Source organism: Hevea brasiliensis, chromosome 8, assembly GCF_030052815.1.
Source record: "Hevea brasiliensis isolate MT/VB/25A 57/8 chromosome 8, ASM3005281v1, whole genome shotgun sequence".
Taxonomy (NCBI): domain Eukaryota; kingdom Viridiplantae; phylum Streptophyta; class Magnoliopsida; order Malpighiales; family Euphorbiaceae; genus Hevea; species Hevea brasiliensis.
In genome coordinates this window covers 64,527,555-64,551,892 of record NC_079500.1, presented here as the reverse complement: position 1 = coordinate 64,551,892, position 24,338 = coordinate 64,527,555, and positions in this window count along the sequence as shown.

Genomic DNA, 24,338 nt, shown 5'->3' with positions numbered 1-24,338 from the left:
TAATTGCATCTCATGCAACTATTTAAAATTTCTTAAAATAATTGCCCCAATGGAGGGCCTATGTTATAATTACTTTAATTATAGCATTTCCAACTTAATCATTTGTTTGGAAGATTTTATGGCCATTCTAATTACTATTAAGGTCTCAATTTGCACATTATCCATTTAGCATGCATATATCATATAATTGCATACATTCCCATACATCTCATGCATTCATGGATAAGCAGTAAATATGGTATGATCATGGACATTCTAAGGGATTCAATTCTGAGCCACCAAGAATTGAATCAGGGCATTCCTAGGTGCATTTCATTCATTCATTCATTCATTTTACAAGAGTTGCTGAAGGAGTACATAATCAACACTTGATCTTGAATTCCTCCCACTGGTCCCACCAATGCTCTTGACCTCCTTGAACTTCTTGCAATCCAATATTACATGGTAATCCTTGGCATACCAAGGCGAATTTACAAGAACTTAAATAAATGAAATTACAACCCAAAAATTATTACAAACTTAATAATACATGCCCAAAATAAATTAAAATAAATTAATTAATTTACGATACCAAAGAAACATAAAAGAAATAAATCCAATCATATTGGTCTTTTATAGTCCATGATCATCCATCATGCATATCACTATTTAACAATTAAATAAAACATACATACTTAAATTAAATTGAATATCTCATATTCAACTTAAAAATCCAGATTTGAATATGATTCAAATAAATTTAAAAATTCAGATTTGAATCACATTCAAACAACTTTAAAAATTCAGATTTGAATCACATTCAAACATTTTTTAAAAAATCAGATTTGAATCACATTCAAATATTTTTTAAAAAATTAGATCTGAATTTTATTCAATCAATTTCAAAAAATCAGATTTAAATATTATTCAAACTATTTTAAAAATTCATATTTGAATCACATTCAAACAACTTTTAAAATTCAGATTTGAATCACATTCAAACAATTTTTAAAATTCTGATTTGAATCATAATTTAATTGTGTGATAAAAATTCTAATTAAACAATTTAATTAGACATAAAATGGATCTTAAATCATACAACAATTGCACATTCACCATCCATTTACCTTTGCACACCATTGTGATGCATCAACCATGAGCACCATGGTGTTCATCATTTGTGCCGCCACTTTGACTTTGCAACCAGCAATAAACTTTTGATCTCATGATCAAACACACAATTAAATCATATAATCATCAATCTAAATGGAAAATATAGTGGCTCTGATACCAATTGAAGGAACGGAAGCATGAAAAACACAAGTTTATACCATTGAATTCAAAAATTTTCACCTAGGGTTACATGCATCATGCATTATCTATTTGATTTCAATGATAAACAACATATTAAAACTCTTTTAATATGTTTTTGGATCTATATTTGCCATTTAAGATTTTAAAATTAATCAGATTAATTTTAGAACCCTAGATTAAATCAAGACGATTACACTAACCTCTTGATGCAATCGCAATGTCTGCGCCTTTGAGATTCGTCTTCAGGACACCAGATGTTGTCCCTCTAGCTTGTCCACACCAAGAACACCTATGGCAGCCCTTGAATAGCTTCTAAAGCTTTTTCTATTAATTAGAAAATCAAGTTCTGCCTTTTAAGAGATTAAAGATGTAAACAGGATACTAGAAACAATTTCTAGTGTTCTTAATTCAAGAGATTGATGGCTAATCTCTTTGAATTGATAAGAGATGAAGAAGAAGAGATGAAAACCCTCAAAGTGGTGTGACAAAGGAGTGTGGCTGCTGGTTGTATTTTATTTTCTCATAACAACACTTAAATAGCTAGGTTAACACATTAAACCCTTGCCACATGTCACCCTTTGATTAGCTCTAGGTTTAAGTGACCCAATCACATTGTGCCAAGTGTCAAACCTATATTTAATCTTGATTTTAATCATCTTACATGATTAAAAAACATTTGGCAAGCTTATGTGTAATCCCATGTGTCACCATCTCATGATGCCACGTGTCACACTGTGAAATGACCAAAATGCCCCTGTGTCTTAATTTTGATTTCTTAACCCAAAATAATTATTTTCTTCTTCTAATTAATTTATATCAAATATAAATTAATTAATTAATCTCTATTAATTAATTTCTCATTAATTAAATTCATATTTAAACACTTTAAATATAAATTTAATTTATACTACACATCCAATAATCTTGATTTGGTTTCAAGTCATGCTAGAGGCTATGCAATTTAATTGCAAACCAAACCAATTTAATTAATCAATTAAACTCTTTAATTAATTAATTAAATCATATTTAAATAGGTGATAACTTGTGTATGTGTGTGACTTACTAGGCTCATCACTAATTGGCAATGAGACATGATATCAACTCTTAATATCATCAGAACTCTTTCTTACCATGAATGATTTCTCTAAATCATTTTATGAACCTCATAGACCATGGTTAACACCTAGCATAGCATGCCATGGCCACCCAATTAGTAATAAGGTTTACCTTAAATGAACCTATAATCATATGTTACCATGCACTAGAATTTCTCTGTTACAAAATCCCAACTCAAGCTAGAGTCATGGTTTATGTCAAACTCCATTTGCTATGAATATTATGTTCTCTTTTAATTCCAGTTCTTGATTAAAAAGATTTTCTCATCAGAAACTCTTTTTTGAATAAATCTATTTGTCCTGGCCAGGAACTTGAAACATCAAGAACAATTAAATGAACATAGGATTTTATCTCTATTTACTTAGAGGAACAGATTCCATCTTGATCAACACCTACCTCCATATATAACTAGTAGGAGCCAACAGATGCCCATATACCCATACACAAGACAAGTATGAAAGCAGATCAAACTCAAACTACCTATATACAAGATAATCGTGCTATCTCGGTCTAAAGATTATATGCATCGATATGATTTATGACAAAACATTGACAAGAGTAAACTCCATGTGCTTGTCATAAGTGTCACTGGTTCGGCCTACTTATCATGTATAAGTGCCTATCATGTTTGTTATATGGCATGAGACTCACCATTCCATCTTATTTATATCTCATATAAATAACTTGGGAACAAACATGAATACAATCTTTCTGGATAAGTCATGTCCTTATTATGAAGTATCCTTGATTGTGAACCTATTTATGATACTTTGTGCTAGAAATATTGTCACTCATATTCTTAACAACTTAAGAATAATATTTCTAACAAAATATCAATGTACCTTTTCTATTACACATAAATATATTATGTAAACGGAAAAGTGGTAATGCCTTTTATTAATAAAATATGTACAAGATACATACTAAATGATATGCTCTAGGGCATACTACTAACAAAATTGACCATATCTTAGTCTTACAATTCAGAATGACCTATAATTTTGCTCAGAGTGCAATAAGACATAGAGCTACAATTTTGCTTCTTTGACCAGAAGCTAAAATCCAAGAGAAATAGGACTTTAAGCTAGACCAATCTAGCACACAAAAATTGAGAATTTGACATTTACATATAATGATGCTTAAAGCAATTTGATAATGAATGCCAACTTGTAAAAATGGTAAATTGCACTATATTGGCAGCGCATTGAATTACGAATTGTGACATGTTGATACTAGAATCAACTCATGCATGATGTATGAAAAGGTCAACATTTTCATTGATCAGTGAATTGTATAATGACCAGTAAACCCTAAAAATAAATATTGAATCTTGTACTATGCCCTAATTTGCCTAGTTGACTAGTTTGGATAGGTTGGCATGCAAATAGGATTCTGACAGCTATTCTGTAAATGACTTTACGTCATATTGTGTTTTATGGCTTATTTTGCCATACTATGATTTTAATAGCCTATGGCTATATAGATTGTGTTATTATACTCGGCTTAATACCTGATTGATTATATGGCTTTTTAGCCACACTGTTTGCCCACCGGAAGATACTTTATAACCGATGGTATGACGGCTCGAGGTACTAGGTACCCAGTACTAGTATATCTATTTATCCAGTCTGGTCAGTGTATAGGCTACATAGGCTGTCAATTAAAACATTATTCAATTCAGGCAGCTAAGTTAAGTTAAGTATAATTAAATTTCAGTATAATTAAATTAAGTATTGAATGAATAAGTAAAAGAGATTAGCAAAAGAAACATAACAAAAATATAAATTGCAGAACCGTAGGGACTTGAAATACAATACAGTTAGAATATTTTGTATACTGAGTAGTATTACTGAAAAGTTATAAACTAAGCACTTCCAAAGAGGAATAAACTAGTATATAAGATCATTGATACTAGAAATACCATACCAAATTAAATTGATTCCTGAGTATCCGAATTATAATTTATTTCTTTCTTTACTTGTGTATATTATTTCTTGTTATACTATTGCACCACTAAGCAGAAATGCTTAGCGCGATGGAATTACTTCCTCGCGCAGGTACTGAAGGTAAAACCAGTAGACTGTCGACTGAGATTTTTGGAGTTTAAATCTGCAAAAGTGTCAGAAAAGTTCAAGATTGTCACCTCCTCAGCAATGCATGTAGATAGGGCTCATTTTAAGCATGTTTTTTAATATATACATTATAATTACTATTTATATTGTAATGTGAATTAGTAACTGCAATTTCATTTGTATATCCTGTACTTGATAAATGTATGTACTTAATTGGCAAATTATATAAGTTAATGAAATATAAGAATTCTGATATTTGAGTTGATTATCTAATCGTAATGATTCTGAATCAGATTGAGTTTGAGAAATTTTGATATTGAATCTGAGTTTGAGAAAATATTGAGAATACTTTGAGATAATCTGAGTTGTGAATTTAAGTATATCTTGAATTTGTTTTTGGCATTCAGAAGAACTGTTAGTCCAAATTACAGTTGGCACGCTGCTGGATTGTCGTTCAAATTTTTTAAATTTCCAAATTAGTCAGATTTTGATAAACAGTAAAAATAGTCTAAACCTTAGATAAAGTTTTTAAACAAGTAAATCAAGAACTGTAATGAAATCAGCTAAAATTAGGTGCTCTGGCACTTCGTGTGACACACCTTGCTCGGCTATACTGTATCTCGGGTGAGGGTTGTTACATTGATAGAATTTTCTGGTGAAAACTAAAACTTTACTGACAAAGGAGGGGCGATAAGGTGTGAAAGTATGTTCATGAATGTGGGTTTGAAATGTTCAAAATGTATTTAAGAATGAAAAATGTTTTAAAAATTTAAGTGAGTGTTTCTAGCAGAAGGAGTTTTGGCAGTTGAAGTATTGAATCTCGGCACCGAAGTATTGACTTTCAGCGGCTGAACCCCTTTTCTTGTTCAAAAGCTCTTTTAGACAAAATAGACTCTGACAGCCAAAAACTAGACTTTTGGCAGCCAAAAGTCAAACTTTTGGCAGCCAAAATTCCTCAATAAAAATGGTATAAAAAGAGTCCAAAGCTTATTTTGCTGCTAAAAACACTTAGGTTTTTTTTCTTTTCGCTCTCTCTCAACTTTGGAGCATACAAGGAGCTCTTTGAAGTGAATTCCTTGAGTTTCTTGAAGATCTGGAGGTGTATTCTTCCATTTAGAAATGTGGAGGAGAATATTCGAGCTTTGATATTTTGGTCCTCTCACTTCCAAGCTCTAAGAAAAGAGGTAACATTGTTTTCTTCTTGATCTAATGGGTAGATCTAAGAAAGTTGATGAGATATTATATTTCTATAACTTTAATTTCATGAAAAGTTATTTTTTGTTAAGTTTTTAGGAAAATTTATGCATGTTGGGGTTAGGATTTTGTGATCTTCTACCGAAGTTATATGTTTTATGATTAGAATAGTTATGTTTAAGTGTTATGGGCCTTAAATAACTAGTTTCCCTTGATGGATTTGAAAATATCTATGTATATGCTAAGTTGGGTTTGGAGCAAACCTAGGATTTGAGTTTTTTATTAATGTATGTGGGTATTAAGCATGTTTTCAAGTTGTTTTAGGTCCCAAAGATATGCATATGTGATGGGATTGTGTTTTAGAACTTTAAAATGAGTTTGAGTTTGATGGGAGAAGGAATCTATAGGTTTTTAACTTACAAATTCTAGAAATTTCCAGGTTCAGCTGTCAAAAGCCAGAGGTTTGACAGTCAAAGTATGTTGTTTCTCGAAAAATCTGAAAAAGTTTCCAGATTCAATAGTCGAATTTAAGGACTTCGGCAGCCAAAGTCAGTACTGGACAATAGCGTTGTCCGAAGCCTAAGACTTTGACAGCCGAAGTCGTTTCTGCCTGACATTTTCTCCATTTTTTCTAAGGTTCCAAAACATGGTTTCATGGTTCCCAAAGGCCTCGAACAAGATGTTTATGATATATATAGATCTTTAGAACTTTGTATAATACTCTAGGGTCCAATTTTATAGGATCGGACATGAAGGACTCGGAAGGATAAGGATCTGAGGATAGCTTCCATTTTAGTAAGGTGGTTGATAGGCTACAAGAGGTAAATAACTCTAACCTTAATAAAATGAAAACTATTTATAAGTAATTAATGAGTATCCTTATACATCATATCATATTTATTTAGGATGTATGCATCTAGAACACCAAGATGTTGCATAATTGCATAATTTATTATTTGTGCATTGATGGATATTGGATGACCCACTAAGCCCCCCCATGTTATGACTATATAATGTTACGGATGTTATGAATCCATAAGTAAATCCCATAGGGAGATCTTTAAGTTACCCTTCAAGGGAGATCTATAAGTTGCCCTAGGATACATAACACAAGTTATGTTTTAAAAGAAACTTTGGGGAGTTACTAATGATAATGTCCATCTTACATGAAATGTTTGTGATGTGAAAACCTTAGGTGAATGATGCATTGCATATGTGTGAATGAATGATATAATTATTGATGGTTAGTTTACTTACTGAGCTTGTGTAAGCTTACCCCATTCTCCTAGCCCCCAGATGCAGAATTGCAGGACTAAAAGTGCTTTAAAGAGAAAGCATTAGGGGTAGCGTTAACAATTCCCTTTATATATGATTTATGGGTAAATAGACATGCAATCTATGAATGGATGTCACTGTGCTAGTGATTAAAGAAAATTGGAGTTATGTAATATTATTAAGTATAATGATGTATATATTATGTTATCCCTTTGTGGGAGTATGCATGTAAAACCATTATACTTTGGATCTTATGTATGTTAAGGTTCAAATTATGAACCACTTTTATGTTAAGGATGTTTATGTATGGATGAAAAGACTAAGGTGTAATGGTTGAAGTATGTTTAAATGATGAGATGTAGGAATGTATATATATTTTTCACGTTTTAGGCTTAATATAGGTTCAGATAGAGTTGAGCTTATCCAATCCCTAGTGCCAGTAATAGTTCATGGTTTGGGTCATTATAATTTGGGTTGTCACCCAAAAAGCGCTAATTTAATATCATTACCTTGATCCCTTTTTCTTATCACGGTTGCTAGAATACAAAGAAGTATACACACATTTGATAGATGCTTCAATGTATTTGTATTTCATCTTCTTTCCATCAACTATGAAAACACCTTTTGTCTTATCTTGAACTCTAATCACACTCTGAGGACCAACTTTAAAAGCCTTGGATGAGCTGGACTCCTGTCACATGTAACACCCCTATATGCATAGCCATGTGTAATGCACTGTTTCGGTGATCGGTGTTGGTCTGGAAAATTAAGAGAATTAAAACCATGTTTAAGACACCTAGAAAAGCCCTGAATGAAAATAAATAGTGAGTACTAGATAGTGAAGCATAAATAAGAAAAATAAAGCATAAAAAGTTAAATGAGCTGGGGATCACAGCGATGGGTGACATTACCAGGAAGTGACTGCACGGTCAATTGTAATCCTAATTTTGAATAGGAAATTATTGAAGGAACGGAAGCGTGAAAAACACAAGTTTATACCATTGAATTCAAAAAATTTCACCTAGGGTCACATGCATAATGCAAGATTTATTTTTATCTATTTGATTTCAATGATAAACAACATATTAAAACTCTTTTAATATTTTTTTGGATCTGTATTTGCCATTTAAGATTTTAAAATTAATCAGATTAATTTTAGAACCCTAAATTAAATCAAGAACGATTACACTAACCTCTTGATGTACTGCAGCGTGTCTGCGCCTTTGAGATTCGTCTTCAGGACACTAGATGTTGTCCCTCTAGCTTGTCCACACCAAGAACACCTATGGCAGCCCTTAAACAGCTTCTAAAGCCTTTTCTATTAATTAGAAATTCAAGTTATGCCTTTTAAGAGATTAGAGATGTAAACAGGACACTAGAAACAATTTCTAGTGTTCTTAATTCAAGAGATTGATGGCTAATCTCTTTGAATTGATGAGAGATGAAGAAGAATAGAGGGAGGGCTGCAAAATGGCATGACCAAGGAGTGTGGCTACTGGTTGTATTTTATTTTCTCATAACAACACTTAAATAGCTAGGTTAACACATTAAACCCTTGCCACATGTCACCCTTTGATTAGCTCTAGGTTTAAGTGACCCAATCACATTGTGCCAAGTGTCAAACCTATATGTAATCTTGATTTTAATCATCTTACATGATTAAAAAAACATTTGGCAAGCTTATGTGTTATGCCATGTGTCACCATCTCATGGTGCCACGTGTCACATTGCAAAATGACCAAAATGCCCCTGTGTCTTAATTTTGAGTTCTCAACCTAAAATAATTATTTTTCTTCTTCTAATTAATTTATATCAAATATAAATTAATTAATTAATCTCTATTAATTAATTTCTCATTAATTAAATTCATATTTAAACACTTTAAATATAAATTTAACTTATATTATACATCCAATAATCTAGATTTGGTTTTAAGTCATGCTAGGGACTTTGCAAACTAATTGCAAACCAAACCTATTTAATTAATCAATTAAGCTCTTTAATTAATTAATTAAATCATATTTAATTAGGTGATAACATGTGTATGTGTGTGACTTAGTAGGCTCATCACTAATTGGCAATGAGACATGATATCAACTCTTAATATCATCAGAACTCTTTCTTACCATAAATGATTTCTCTAAATCATTTTATGAACCTCATAGACCATGGTTAACACCTAGCATAGCATGCCATGGCCACCCAATTAGTAATAAGGTTTACCTTAAATGAACCTATAATCAAATGTTACCATGCACTAGAATCTCTCTGTTACAAAATCCCAACTCAAGCTGGAGTCATGGTTTATGTCAAACTCCATTTGCTATGAATATTATGTTCTCTTTTAATTCCAGTTCTTGATTAAAAAAATTTTCTCATCAGAAACTCTTTTCTGAATAAATCTATCTGTCCTGGCCAGGAACTTGAAACATCAAGAATAATTAAATGAACATAGGATTTTATCTCTAATTACTTAGAGGAACAGATTCCATCTTGATCAACACCTACCTCCATATATAACTAGTAGGAGCCAATACATGCCCATATACCCATACACAGTACAAGTATGAAAGCAGTATGAAACTCAAACTACCTATATATAAGATAACTGTGCTATCTCAGGTCTTAAGATTATATGCACTGATATGATTTATGACAAAACATTGACAAGAGTAAACTCCATGTGCTTGTCATAAGTGTCACTGGTTTGGCCTACTTATCATTTATAAGTGCCTATCATGTTTGTTATTTGGCATGAGACTCACCATTCCATCTTATTTATATCTCATATAAATAACTTGGGAACAAACATGAATACAATCTTTCTGGATAAGTCATGTCCTTATTATGAAGTATCCTCGATTGTGAACCTATTTATGATACTTTGTACTAAAAATATTGTCACTCATATTCTTAACAACTTAAGAATAATATTTCTAACAAAATATCAATGGACCTTTTGTATTACACATAAATATATTATGTAAACGAAAAAGTAGAAATGCCTTTTATTAATAAAAATATGTACAAGATACATACTAAATGATATGCTCTAGGGCATACTACTAACAATCTCCCACTAGCACTAGAGCCATTCATTACAATATCTTAGACCTATCTTCTCAAGATGTCGGTCTAACTGAGTCTGTGACATAGGCTTAGTGAATGGATCAACTGGATTTTCAGCTGATGCTATTTTCTGCATGGCTACATCGCCTCACCCAACTATTTCTCTGATAATGTGGTAGCGCCTTTCTATGTGTTTGGATTTTTGGTGAGACCTTGGTTCCTTAGTCTGTATGACTGCTCCATTATTGTCACAGTGTAGTGGAACTGCTGACTCAATGGAAGGAACTACTGTAAGTTCTGTCACAAACTTCTTTATCCAAACTTTTCCTTTGCAAAGATCTCGATGCAAAGAATATACTCTGCCTCTGTAGTGGAATCTGCAGTCGTGCTCTGTTTGGAACTCTTCCAACTGACTGCACCTCCATTACAAATGAACACATATCTAGAGGTATACTTTCTATCATCGATATCTGATTGGAAATCAGAATCAGTATAACCATCCAATTGCAAGTCTCCACCTCCATAAATCAAGAATAAATCCTTAGTTCTTCTCAAGTACTTAAGAATATTCTTGACAGCTATCCAGTGTTCCAAACCTGGATTGGATTGATACCTGCTAGTTAAACTAACACCATATGCGATATCTGGCCTAGTACACAACATTGCATACATTAAACTTCCAATAGCCGAAGCATATGGAATCCCGGCCATCTTATCTCTTTCTTCAGGTGTCTTTGGAGACATCTCTTTAGAAAGATGGATACCATGTCTCACTGGTAACAATCCTCTCTTGGAATCAAGCATGTTAAACCTCTTTAACACCTTTTCCAAGTATAGACTTTGGGATAAACCAATTATTCTTTTTGCTCTATCTCTATAGATGAGAATTCCAAGAATATAGGTTACCTCCCCTAAGTCTTTCATGGAGAATGTATTTGACAACCATACCTTTATAGTCGTCAACATACCTGTGTCATTACCCATCAACAGTATGTCATCCACATATAAGACAAGGAAAGTGATAGCACTGTCACTAACCTTCTTATATACACATGGCTCATCCTCATTTTTGATAAAACCAAAGGATTTAATGGCTTCATCAAAAAAGATGTTCCAACTCCTCGAAGCTTGTTTCAACCCATAAATGGATCGCTTTAGCTTGCATACCTTGGAACCATCTTGGGATGCAAATCCCATAGGTTGTTCCATGAAAATGTTTTCGTCAATGTATCCATTGAGAAAAGCTGTTTTGACATCCATCTGCCAAATCTCATAATCATAGTATGCAGCTATTGCTAATAAAATCCTGATTGATTTAAGCATGGCAACAGGCAAAAAAGTCTCCTCATAGTTGATTCCTTGCCTTTGGTGAAACCCTTTCGCTACTAGCCTTGACTTATAGGTCTCTACCTTTCCATCAGAACCAATTTTCTTCTTGAAAACCCATTTGTTCCCTATAGGTATAATACCTTCAGGTGGGTCAACAAGATCCCAAACTTGATTCTTATACATGGAATCAATCTCGTATTTCATAGCATCAATCCATTTTGAAGATTCTATATCTGATATAGCTTCTTCATAGGTAAGTGGATCATCTCCATGATCTACTTCTTCATGAGTAGACAACTCTTGTTCTTCTTCATGAAGAAAACCATATCCCACTGGTGGGTGAGATACCCTGGTTGTTCTACGAGGAACAACTGTAGATGTTTCATCAACGGGTATTGGTTGACTAGATGGATCTATATCCATCTGATTTGTTGGTTGGTCAGAATTCTCCAATTCTAACTCTATTTGCCTTCCTTTGCCTCCTTCTTGAACAAACTGTTGTTCAAGAAATGTGGCATCTCTACTTATCACAACCTTTTGTGAAGTAGGCAAATAAAAATAATATCCAAAACCATCTTTTGGATATCCAACAAATCGACCTTTTTCTGATCTGGTCTCCAATTTATCAGTGTTCAGCTTTTTGATATAAGCTGGACAACCCCAAATCTTAACATGCTTAAGACTTGGTTTTCTTCCATGCCATATCTCATAAGGTGTGGAAGAAACTGATTTTGATGGAATCCTATTCAGAATATAAAAAGCTGATTCTAATGCAAATCCCCAAAAGAAGATTGGCATATCAGTATAGCTCATCATACTACGTACCATATCCAATAGGGTGCGATTTCTCCTTTCAGATACACCATTCAGCTGTGGAGTTCCTGGAGGAGTCAGCTGAGAAACAATGCCATGCTCTCTCAAGTATTCATCAAATTCAGTACTCAAATATTCACCTCCACGATCTGATCGAAGAGCTTTAATATTCTTTCCTGTTTGATTTTCTACTTCAGATTTAAATTCTTTGAACTTTTCAAAAGATTCATGTTTGTATTTCATCAAATACAAATACCCAAACTTTGATTTATCATCAGTAAAGGTAATAAAATAATGAAAACCCCCTCTAGCCATTTCTTTAAATGGACCACATGCATCACTATGTATTAGCTCCAAAATATTTTCAGCTCTTAGCCCTTGTCCAACAAAGGGTGATCTAGTCATTTTACCCTGAAGGCAAGATTCACAAGTTGGAGTAGGCTTAGAGCCCAATGAGGATAGAATCCCCATTTTCTCCAATTTTGCAATGCTATCTTCTGCAATATGACATAGTCTTAAGTGCCAAATATATTTTGAACTTGAGTTGGTTTTCACCATGGCATTGCATTCTTTTAGATCACTTGCATTCAATTTGTGTTTGTCATTATTATCCAAATAATAAAGACCATCATTCATATAACCCGAACCAACATATTTATTTCCAAAATAAATATAACAAAAATAATCATTGAACAGAAAATAAAAGCCAATTCTATTCAAACTAGATATAGAAATGATGTTCTTAAAAGCATCAGTACATATAAAATATTATCCAAACACAAAACATGTCCAAACATGTAAAAGATTTAGATCCTATGGCTAAAGCTTCAGCAGTTGAGCCATTGCCAATCCAGGACTCTAATATCTTGAGAGCAAGTCGCTACTCTTGTTTGCTAGTTCTTGCATATCATTAGAAATGTGAGAACTGGCACCAGTATCTAAAACCCAAGCTGTAGATGAACTATGAGCATCATCAGAATCTAAATAACAAGATATGGACATACCTTTCGAAGGTGTATCCTTCTTGTCCTTCAGAGAAGCAAGATACTCTGGGCAGTTCCTTTTCCAGTGCCCATCCTTTTGGCAGTGGAAACACTTTCCTTTGCCTCCATCAGCTTAGTCTTCCTTTTCTGTTTAGCTATTTTCTTGGAAGGACCAGGAATCTGAGGTTTCTTTTTTCTTATTGCCCTTCTTCTTGTTGGACTTTCCAGCAGAAGAAGATGCAACCAAAGCTACCTCTTTCCCTTTATTGTCTGGCATATTCTTTTGGGCAATAACCAGCATGTTGAGTAAACCAGCTAAGGTGCATTCCTGTTTAGTCATATGGAAATTTGCCACAAAATTCCCAAAAGACTCAGGAAGGGATGAAGGATCAAATCCGTCTGTAGTTGGAAATCCATGTTGAAGTCAAGATGTTCTAACTGCTCAATCAGCCGAATCATCTTGTGGACATGATCCCCAATATTCTGTCCCTCAGACATCCTCATACGGAATAGCTGTCTAGATATCTCATACCTAGCATTTCTACTGTGCTCATCATACAACTCTTGTAGGTGAAGGAGGATCTCACTCGCACTCTGCATGTTCTCATGTTGCTTCTGTAACTCATTACTCATGGAAGCATGTAACACTTAGCTCTCATATCATGCTCCTTCCACTTGTCCAAAGTATCATGTTCCTCTTGTGTGGCCTCTAGAGGTAAGGGACCAGGAACATTTGAATCTAAAACATATCCTATATGTTCAAGGTTCAGGATAAGCTTCAAATTTCTTAGCCAATCAGACAGATTTGGTCCTGTCAACCTATTGTGATCAAGTATGCTCGCAAGGATATTGGATGGTGGTGGTTGTTTTGTGCTCATTTTTATCAGAAAATTAACAGCAGAAAATAACCAGATTAATTAGTAAATGTATCATGTAATAAACCAAAATGATTATGATCTTTTAATCAAATTGGTCCTCCCACTAACTTAGCAAATCCTACACTTCCAAAGTAGGAAACGGAAATCCTAGTTGGATGGATTTCTAGTGGGTGATTGAATTCTTATAATTCTATTGATCATCCTCAGGTACATCCATTATTGGAATTACAATAAACTATAAGTGAGCAACTCCTTGCCCATCACATCTCATGTGAGGTTCAATCCTTTACCTAGCCCCTAATGCTCAAAATCTCAGGTACATCCATTATTGACTTATCTTGCATTAGTTAAGTTGATCCCATTGAGCCAGTAATTATGTAAATAATTTTAATGTCCTCAGGTACATCTAATATTGGCCACCAAACCATTTACATATTTACAACATCTCATGCTTAACAATTATTCTTAAGAAAATCTCTTAAATTAATTGCATCTCATGCAACTATTTAAAATTTCTTAAAATAATTGCCCCAATGGAGGGCCTATGTTATAATTACTTTAATTATAGCATATCCAACTTAATCATTTGTTTGGAAGATTTTATGGTCATTCTAATTACTATTAAGGTCTCACTTTGCACATTATCCATTTAGAATGCATATATCATATAATTGCATACATTTCCATACATCTCATGCATTCATGAATAAGCAGTAAATATGGTATGATCATGGACTTTCTAAGGGATTCAATTCTGAGCCACCAAGAATTGAATCAGGGCATTCCTAGGTGCATTTCATTCATTCATTTTACAAGAGTTGCTGAAGGAGTACATAATCAACACTTGATCTTGAATTCCTCCCACTAGTCCCACCAATGCTCTTGACCTCCTTGAACTTCTTGCAATCCAATATTACATAGTAATCCTTGGCATACCAAGGCGAATTTACAAGAACTTAAATAAATGAAATTACAACCCAAAATTATTACAAACTTAATAATACATGCCCAAAATAAATTAAAATAAATTAATTAATTTACAATCCCAAAGAAACATAAAAGAAATAAATCCAATCACATTGGTCTTTTATAGTCCATGATCATCCATCATGCATATCACTATTTAACAATTAAATAAAACATACTTAAATTAAATTGAATATCTCATATTCAACTTAAAAATCCAGATTTGAATATGATTCAAATAAATTTAAAAATTCAGATTTGAATCTCATTCAAACAAATTTAAAAATTCAGATTTGAATCACATTCAAACAACTTCAAAAATTCAGATTTGAATCTCATTCAAACATTTAAAAAAAAAAATAGATTTGAATCACATTCAAACATTTTTAAAAAATCAGATCTGAATTTTATTCAATCAATTTTAAAAAATCAGATTTAAATATGATTCAAATAACTTTAAAAATTCAGATTTAAATCACATTCAAACAACTTTTAAAATTCATATTTGAATCACATTCAAACAATTTTTAAAATTCTGATTTGAATTATAATTTAATTGTGTGATTAAAAATCCTAATTAAACATTTTAATTATTCATATGATGAACCTTTCATCATGCAGCAATTGCAGAATTTAATAACAACCATGCACACCATGATCTTCCAAAGCCATGCGCACCATGTTGGAGTTCATCAAGCATGCCGCCACACCTCTTGATCCAACCAGCAATGGATCAATCATCTCATGATCAAATCACACAATTAAATCATATAATAAACAATCTAAATGGCAAATATAGTGGCTCTGATACCAATTGAAGGCAGGCGTGAAAAACACAAGTTTATACCATTGAATTCAAAAAATTTCACCTAGGGTCACATGCATCATGCAAGATTTATTTTTATCTATTTGATTTCAATGATAAACAACATATTAAAACTCTTTTAATATGTTTTTGGATCTATATTTGCCATTTAAGATTTTAAAATTAATCAGATTAATTTTAGAACCATAGATTAAATCAAGAACGATTACACTAACCTCTTGATGTACTGCAGCGTGTCTGCGCCTTTGAGATTCGTCTTCAGGACAACAGATATTGTCCCTCTAGCTTGTCCACACCAAGAACACCAATGGCAGCCCTTGAACAGCTTCTAAAGCCTTTTCTATTAATTAGAAATTCAAGTTCTGCCTTTTAAGAGATTAGAGATGTAAACAGGACACTAGAAACAATTTCTAGTGTTCTTAATTCAAGAGATTGATGGCTAATCTCTTTGAATTAATGAGAGATGAAGAAGAATAGAGGGAGGGCTGCAAAATGGCGTGACCAAGGAGTGTGGCTGCTGGTTGTATTTTATTTTCTCATAACAACACTTAAATAGCTAGGTTAACACATTAAACCCTTGCCACATGTCACCTTTTGATTAGCTCTAGGTTTAAGTGACCCAATCACATTGTGCCAAGTGTCAAACCTATATGTAATCTTGATTTTAATCATCTTACATGATTAAAAAAACATTTGGCAAGCTTATGCGTTATGCCATGTGTCACCATCTCATGGTGCCACGTGTCACATTGCAAAATGACCAAAATGCCCCTGTGTCTTAATTTTGAGTTCTCAACCCAAAATAATTATTTTTCTTCTTCTAATTAATTTATATCAAATATAAATTAATTAATTAATCTCTATTAATTAATTTCTCATTAATTAAATTCATATTTAAACACTTTAAATATAAATTTAACTTATATTATACATCCAATAATCTAGATTTGGTTTCAAGTCATGCTAGGGACTTTGCAAACTAATTGCAAACCAAACCTATTTAATTAATCAATTAAACTCTTTAATTAATTAATTAAATCATATTTAATTAGGTGATAACTTGTGTATGTGTGTGACTTACTAGGCTCATCACTAATTGGCAATGAGACATGATATCAACTCTTAATATCATCAAAACTCTTTCTTACCATAAATGATTTCTCTAAATCATTTTATAAACCTCATAAACCATGGTTAACACCTAGCATAGCATGCCATGGCTACCCAATTAGTAATAAGGTTTACCTTAAATGAACCTATAATCATATGTTACCATGCACTAGAATCTCTCTGTTACAAAATCCCAACTCAAGCTGGAGTCATGGTTTATGTCAAACTCCATTTGCTATGAATATTATGTTCTCTTTTAATTCCAGTTCTTGATTAAAAAAATTTTCTCATCAGAAACTCTTTTCTGAATAAATCTATCTGTCCTAGCCAGGAACTTGAAACATCAAGAATAATTAAATGAACATAGGATTTTATCTCTATTTACTTAGAGGAATAGATTCCATCTTGATCAACACCTACCTCCATATATAACTAGTAGGAGCCAATAGATGCCCATATACCCATACACAGTACAAGTATGAAAGCAGTATCAAACTCAAACTACCTATATACAAGATAACTGTGCTATCTCAGGTCTAAAGATTATATGCACTGATATGATTTATGACAAAACATTGACAAGAGTAAACTCCATGTGCTTGTCATAAGTGTCACTGATTCTGCCTACTTATCATTTATAAGTGCCTATCATGTTTGTTATATGGCATGAGACTCACCATTCCATCTTATTTATATCTCATATAAATAACTTGGGAACAAACATGAATACTGTGACACCCCTTACCCGATACCAGTATAGCCGAGCAAGTTATGCCACTCAGTGTGCCGAGCACTCTATTTTATCTTAATTCATTTTTATCATAGTTTTGAAAATAACTTGTGAAATATAATTCATTTATTGAAATTGTAATTTATTTGAGGTTCCGAAAATTTTATAGAAAATTCGGCAAGGTACCAGCTAGAAATGGAGAAAACCGTTCTTCGGAACCTGTGAAAAACACTTCCTATATTCTTATTCATTCATCTCAACTCCATTTATCAAAATCTCAATATTTTTCAGTTCACATTCATTTCTCAATCATTCATCTCATTTGTTAATCATGTACAAGTCATAAATAGACATTCACTCTTCCATTCACAAATACAATTTTCATTATTTACATGAACATCAAAATATGTTACATAGATCCAAATACATATGAGAAGATAAAAATTTAGTTACAAAATATCAAAATGACACCTAGTGTCCTACCAATGCACTGCAGGTGACGAGGTGACATGGACACTATGCAGAACTGTGAACTGCCTTACCGAATCTGTGGTCTACTGGGCCCTCTGTCCAAATCTTGATTACCTAGCGTTGCAAAGCGGCCGCTAAGCATAAAGCTTAGTGGTGCCAATAATACAAGAAAATATAATATGCAAATAAAAATAATAATTTCCTTGCTACTGTGTTCATAAGAAATGAATAATTACTAACTTATTGTTTAGTCGAGGGCTAATCATGTTTTATGATATTAACTTCTTCATGCATTTCGTTAATTATTTTCTTCATGATCTTGAGCTTCTTTGTATTTTTGTAATCATTCCTGATACTTAATTTTTGTATTTTCTTTAATAATCAGTTCAATCACAGTTATACTTTTCCATGCCCAAGTAACCTATATTGGACAGCGGGATGGATAACAGTCGTTGGCACTGGACACCGCGGTGCCTCGGGCCGTCATACCATGGGACGCAGAACGTCAACCACGTATGCAGTCAGTATGGCTAAAAAGCCATGATATCACATAATTGGGCATAAAAGCCATGAATACGGGCATAAAAGCCATGAATACTGGCATAAAGCCTTTCGCAGTACTTCTAACACAATACCCTATTGGCATGCCAATCTATCCAAACCAATCACATTAGGCCTACTAGGGCATTTTGCACTTTTAAGTTTCACAATTTTTGAATTTCAAGTCTTGGTGTCACTATTCACTTCATTGGTCAACAAAAAGTTGACTTTTGCATAGAAAATAGTTGCATTGGTTTTAACACTTCCAATGTACCACATTTTGCATTTAAAACTTGTTGGCATTAAGCATTAATACCATTTCTAAGCTTAAACCAAGAGAAGCAAAATTTTTAATTTTTGTAACTCAACTTTACTATTCCATTGGGCACTGTTGCAGTAAGAATTTGAGGAAATGGTAAACATGAAAGTTGTTCCTTATTTTGTCTAGTTGAATTTCCTTTTTTGAATCACTCCATTTGGAGTTTTGTAGCTCAAGTTATGGCCAAAATAAGTTTACTGTTCACGTATACTGTTCATGCTGAGATTTTGGGTCTGGCAGATTTTTGGTCCAACTTTGGTCAGTAATTTGATCAAGTTAAGTTCATAATTTGGTCTAACTTTCTTCTTATGAAATGTTCTACCATACCTTAGGTTTCCATCGGTTCAAGAATCGCCTAAATCCGAGTTTTCTAGAGAGAGTTATAGCCATCCAAACATTACTGCTCAAGTGAAAATCTGCAGAGTTGCAGGTTTGATAACTTAACTTTGCCCAATAATTTGAATGGGTTAATAGCATAATTTGGGGTAATGTTCTTCATAAAAGTTGTTTGTCTATATCCTATCTTGTTTCTGTAAAAATTTCAGGTCAATTTGACCATTCTACAGTGAGTTATGGCCAAATGAACAGTTACTGTTCATTTGGTCATTTCTGCAGGTGCTGGTTGCAGGGTATCCGGATTGGGGTCAAATTTTGGTCCTCTTGCTTTGGTCTTTTGGGCATAGTTTCTTCAGCAAAAATGTGCCATTATAAGCCTAGTTTCATGTCCAATTGGCCAAACACCAATTGGACTAACACAGCCAAGGATATGGCAGTCCAAGTGGGCTCGAATCACAGCCTCCCTACTGGTTACCCTAGGCAGCCTACCAATTCAGTTTGCATCACTCTAAATCTCTTCAAATTATGGTGAACTTACCTCAAATGGTCACTAATTGACCCTTATAAGGTTCACTTACCACTTCATAAGCCAAAACCAAATTTCACTCTCCAAAACCCTAGTTTCCCATTGTGATTCACACTAGTTACCCTAGTTAATACACTAACTCATTATCCATGTATATAAATACCTTAAACATCATATTTAGTCCACTCTAAGTCCATCAAAACAATCAATCCTATTCCTTCCTTAGGGAAGCCGAAATTCATGGTATAGATACACATGAGTTTAGTCCATTTAATTTACAATTTCATACTAAGTTCAAATCCCTAACATAGAAATAAAGAAATATTTGTAAAAGTAAGCACTAACCTCTTGTAGGCAGATTTTTCCCAACTCAAAACTTCACTTTCCTTCACTTTCTAGGCTTCCAAACACTTCCCAAGAGGTAGAGACAAGCTTTTAGTGAAGGGACTTAGGGTTTTATAGTGCAAATTCATGGGAAAATGGAAGTAATTAAAGAAACTTCCATGGAGGGTTATGGAGGAGAGGATCACGTTTTGAAGAAGAAGATGGCTGCTTGTTTTTGGTCTTCCTTGGTCTTTATTTATCTCTTTTATTAATTAGTCAAATGGTTACTTAATTGTGATTGGTGGACAATTTTAAATGACCTCATAATATGTCATAATTGGCATTTTATTGTATTTTCTTTTCTTTTCTCTTCTACTAACTTCAAATTAATTTTTCATCAACATTAATTCATATTTTATGTCATAATAATTATTTACTCAACTGGACAAGTCGGCCAAAAACCGTCTCTGAAGGCGAAATAACCAAAATGCCCTCCGTTTGGCTTAACGGGTCAAAATTGTCTGTACCGATTGAAAAATTTTTCTAAATATTTTCTTGGCATTATAAAGCCATAGGAACCTCAATGACCCTTCTCTGGTGTCCCAAAAATTATTTTATGAATTTTTCTCCGGGTCTAGGGCTCCTCGTTGTGAGAACCGCAACTTACCTCTGATTACCCATCGCTTGGGCACCGGCTCATTTGACTTGGTTGTATTTTATTTCTAAAATTTTTACTAAATTTTTCTTAGTAATATTTGAGTTAATTATGGTTCCTCACTTTAGTTTAAATATTTTTCCAGAAGTTCTAGCTGTCTGGACCGATACCGGTCACCGGAACAGTAGAATGTACGGAGTTGCTACCAGGAGGGTGTTACAAATACAATCTTTCTGGATAAGTCATGTCCTTATTATGAAGTATCCCCGATTGTGAACCTATTTATGATACTTCGTGCTAGAAATATTGTCACTCATATTCTTAACAACTTAAGAATAATATTTCTAATAAAATATCAATGGACCTTTTCTATTACACATAAATATATTATGTAAACGGAAAAGTAGAAATGCCTTTTATTAATAAAAATATGTACAAGATACATACTAAATGATATGCTCTAAGTCATACTAATAACAATTGTGACATCGCAGTCCTAAGAAATATTACGAAGCTAGTGGAAAAGAAAAAATCACATAAAAGAGTTGATAAGTAGGTCAAATAATTAGGTCAGGGCTCCGAAAGAAATACCAAATTAATTACAAACCGGATCAGACTGACGAAGGGCAAATTGGTCAATTCACCCCTAGAGGTGACTCATGACCTAACTGTCCAATAAAGTCGGAGAAATGAAAATTTCAAAATATAGAATTAAATTAAAGAAGAATGGAAAATTTAAGGAAAAAGAAAAAGAAAAAGAAAAGAAAATTTGAATTTTTACATCATCAAATTACATCATGCATGATGCAATAAAGGAATCATTAATTAAATGGAATTTACTAAGTCAAAAAGCATATAAAAACAAAAAAAAAAAAATTTGGAAATCAATTCTTCATCTTTACCCCAAATTTGGCCAGCAGCTACCTTTCTTCTTCCTCTTTCTCTTTTTATTTTCTATCTCCATTAATGCTTGATTTTAAGCTTTTCTAAACCCCCAAAATTAACTATAAAATTCAATAAATATCTTAATAAAACTTGCTTTTGCATCTTAGACAAGAAGATTGAAGGAGAAAAGAAAGGAAGAAAGTGAGAGAATTAGAGAATTGGAGTCCAAAGAAAGAGGTTAGTGTTATTTCTTAATTCTCTCTTTTAATTCATGTTTAAGTAGCTAAATTACATTAGGAATTGACAAATAATTGAAACAAATCAAGAGTGTGGACTATATGTGAAATTTGGTCAGCATTTAGGGGAGTTAAAATTGTTCGAGGTTGATGAAATTAAACTGGTATGGAAGTGTAATTAAGTGTGTAGATGTTGAATATTTACTTTAATTGCATTAATTGGACAATTTCAAAAATTAGGGTTCCTGAGCTTTAGAATTGAAAGAACGGAAGCGTGAAAAACACAAGTTTACACTATTGAATTCAAAATTTTTCACCTAGGGTCACATGCATCATGCAAAATTTATTTTTAACTATTTGATTTCAATGATAAACAATATATTAAAACTCTTTTAATATGTTTTTGGATCTGTATTTGCCATTTAAGATTTTAAAATTAATCAGATTAATTTTAGAACCCTAGATTAAATCAAGAACGATTACACTAACCTCTTGATGCGCTGCAGCATATTTGCGCCTTTGAGATTCGTCTTCAAGACACCAAATATTGTCCCTCTAGCTTGTCCACACCAAGAACACCTATGGCAGCCCTTGAACAGCTTCTAAAGCTTTTTCTATTAATTAGAAATTCAAGTTCTGTCTTTTAAGAGATTAGAGATGTAAACAGGACACTAGAAACAATTTCTAGTATTTTTAATTCAAGAGATTGATGGCTAATCTCTTTGAATTGATGAGAGATGAAGAGGAAGAGAGGGAGAGCATCAAAATGGCGTGTCAAAGGAGTGTGGCTGCTGGTTGTGTTTTATTTTTCTCATAACAACACTTATATAGCTAGGTTAACACAATAAACCCTTGCTACATGTCACCCTTTGATTAGCTCCAGGTTTAAGTGACCCAATCACATTGTGCCAAGTGTCAAACCTATATTTAATTTTAATTTTAATCATCTTACATGATTAAAAGACATTTGGCAAGCTTATGTGTAATGCCATGTGTCACCATCTCATGTTGCCACGTGTCACACTGCGAAATGACCAAAATGCCCCTGTGCCTTAATTTTGAGTTCTTAACCCAAAATAATTATTTTTCTTCTTCTAATTAATTTATATCAAATATAAATTAATTAATTAATCTCTATTAATTAATTTCTCATTAATTAAATTCATATTTAAACACTTTAAATATAAATTTAACTTATACTATACATCCAATAATCTAGATTTGGTTTCAAGTCATGCTAGGGACTTTGCAATATAATTGCAAATCAAACCTATTTAATTAATCAATTAAACTCTTTAATTAATTAATTAAATCATATTTAATTAGGTGATAACTTGTGTATGTGTGTGACTTACTAAGCTCATCACTAATTGGCAATGAGATATGATATCAACTCTTAATACCATTAGAACTCTTTCTTACCATAAATGATTTCTCTAAATCATTTTATGCACCTCATAGACCATGGTTAACACCTAGCATAGCATGCCACGACCACCCAATTAGTAATAAGGTTTACCTTAAATGAACCTATAATCATATGTTACCATGCACTAGAATCTCTCTGTTACAAAATCCCAACTCAAACTGACTCCATTTGCTATGAATATTATGTTCTCTTTTAATTCCAGTTCTTAATTAGAAAGATTTTCTCATCAGAAACTCTTTTCTGAATAAGTCTATTTGTCCTGGCCAGGAACTTGAAACATCAAGAATAATTAAATGAACATAGGATTTTATCTCTATTTACTTAGAGGAACAGATTCCATCTTGATCAACACCTACCTCCATATATAACTAGTAGGAGCCAACACATGCCCATATACCCATACACAGTACAAGTATGAAAGCAGTATCAAACTCAAACTACCTATATATAAGATAACTGTGCTATCTCAGGTCTAAAGATTATATGCACTGATATGATTTATGACAAAACATTAACAAGAGTAAACTCCATGTGCTTGTCATAAGTGTCACTGGTTCGGCCTACTTATCATTTATAAGTACCTATCATGTTTTTCATATGGCATGAGACTCACCATTCCATCTTATTTATATCTCATATAAATAACTTGGGAACAAACATGAATACAATCTTTCTGGATAAGTCATGTCCTTATTATGAAGTATCCTCGATTGTGAACCTATTTATGATATTTTGTGCTAGAAATAATGTCACTCATATTCTTAACAACTTAAGAATAATATTTCTAACAAAATATCAATGGACCTTTTCTATTACACATACATATATTATGTAAACGGAAAAGTGGAAAAGCCTTTTATTAATAAAAATATGTACAAGATACATATTAAATGATATGCTATAGGGCATACTACTAACAAGAAATTAGGGAAAAAATTGGAGGAAATGGTCAATTGATACAAT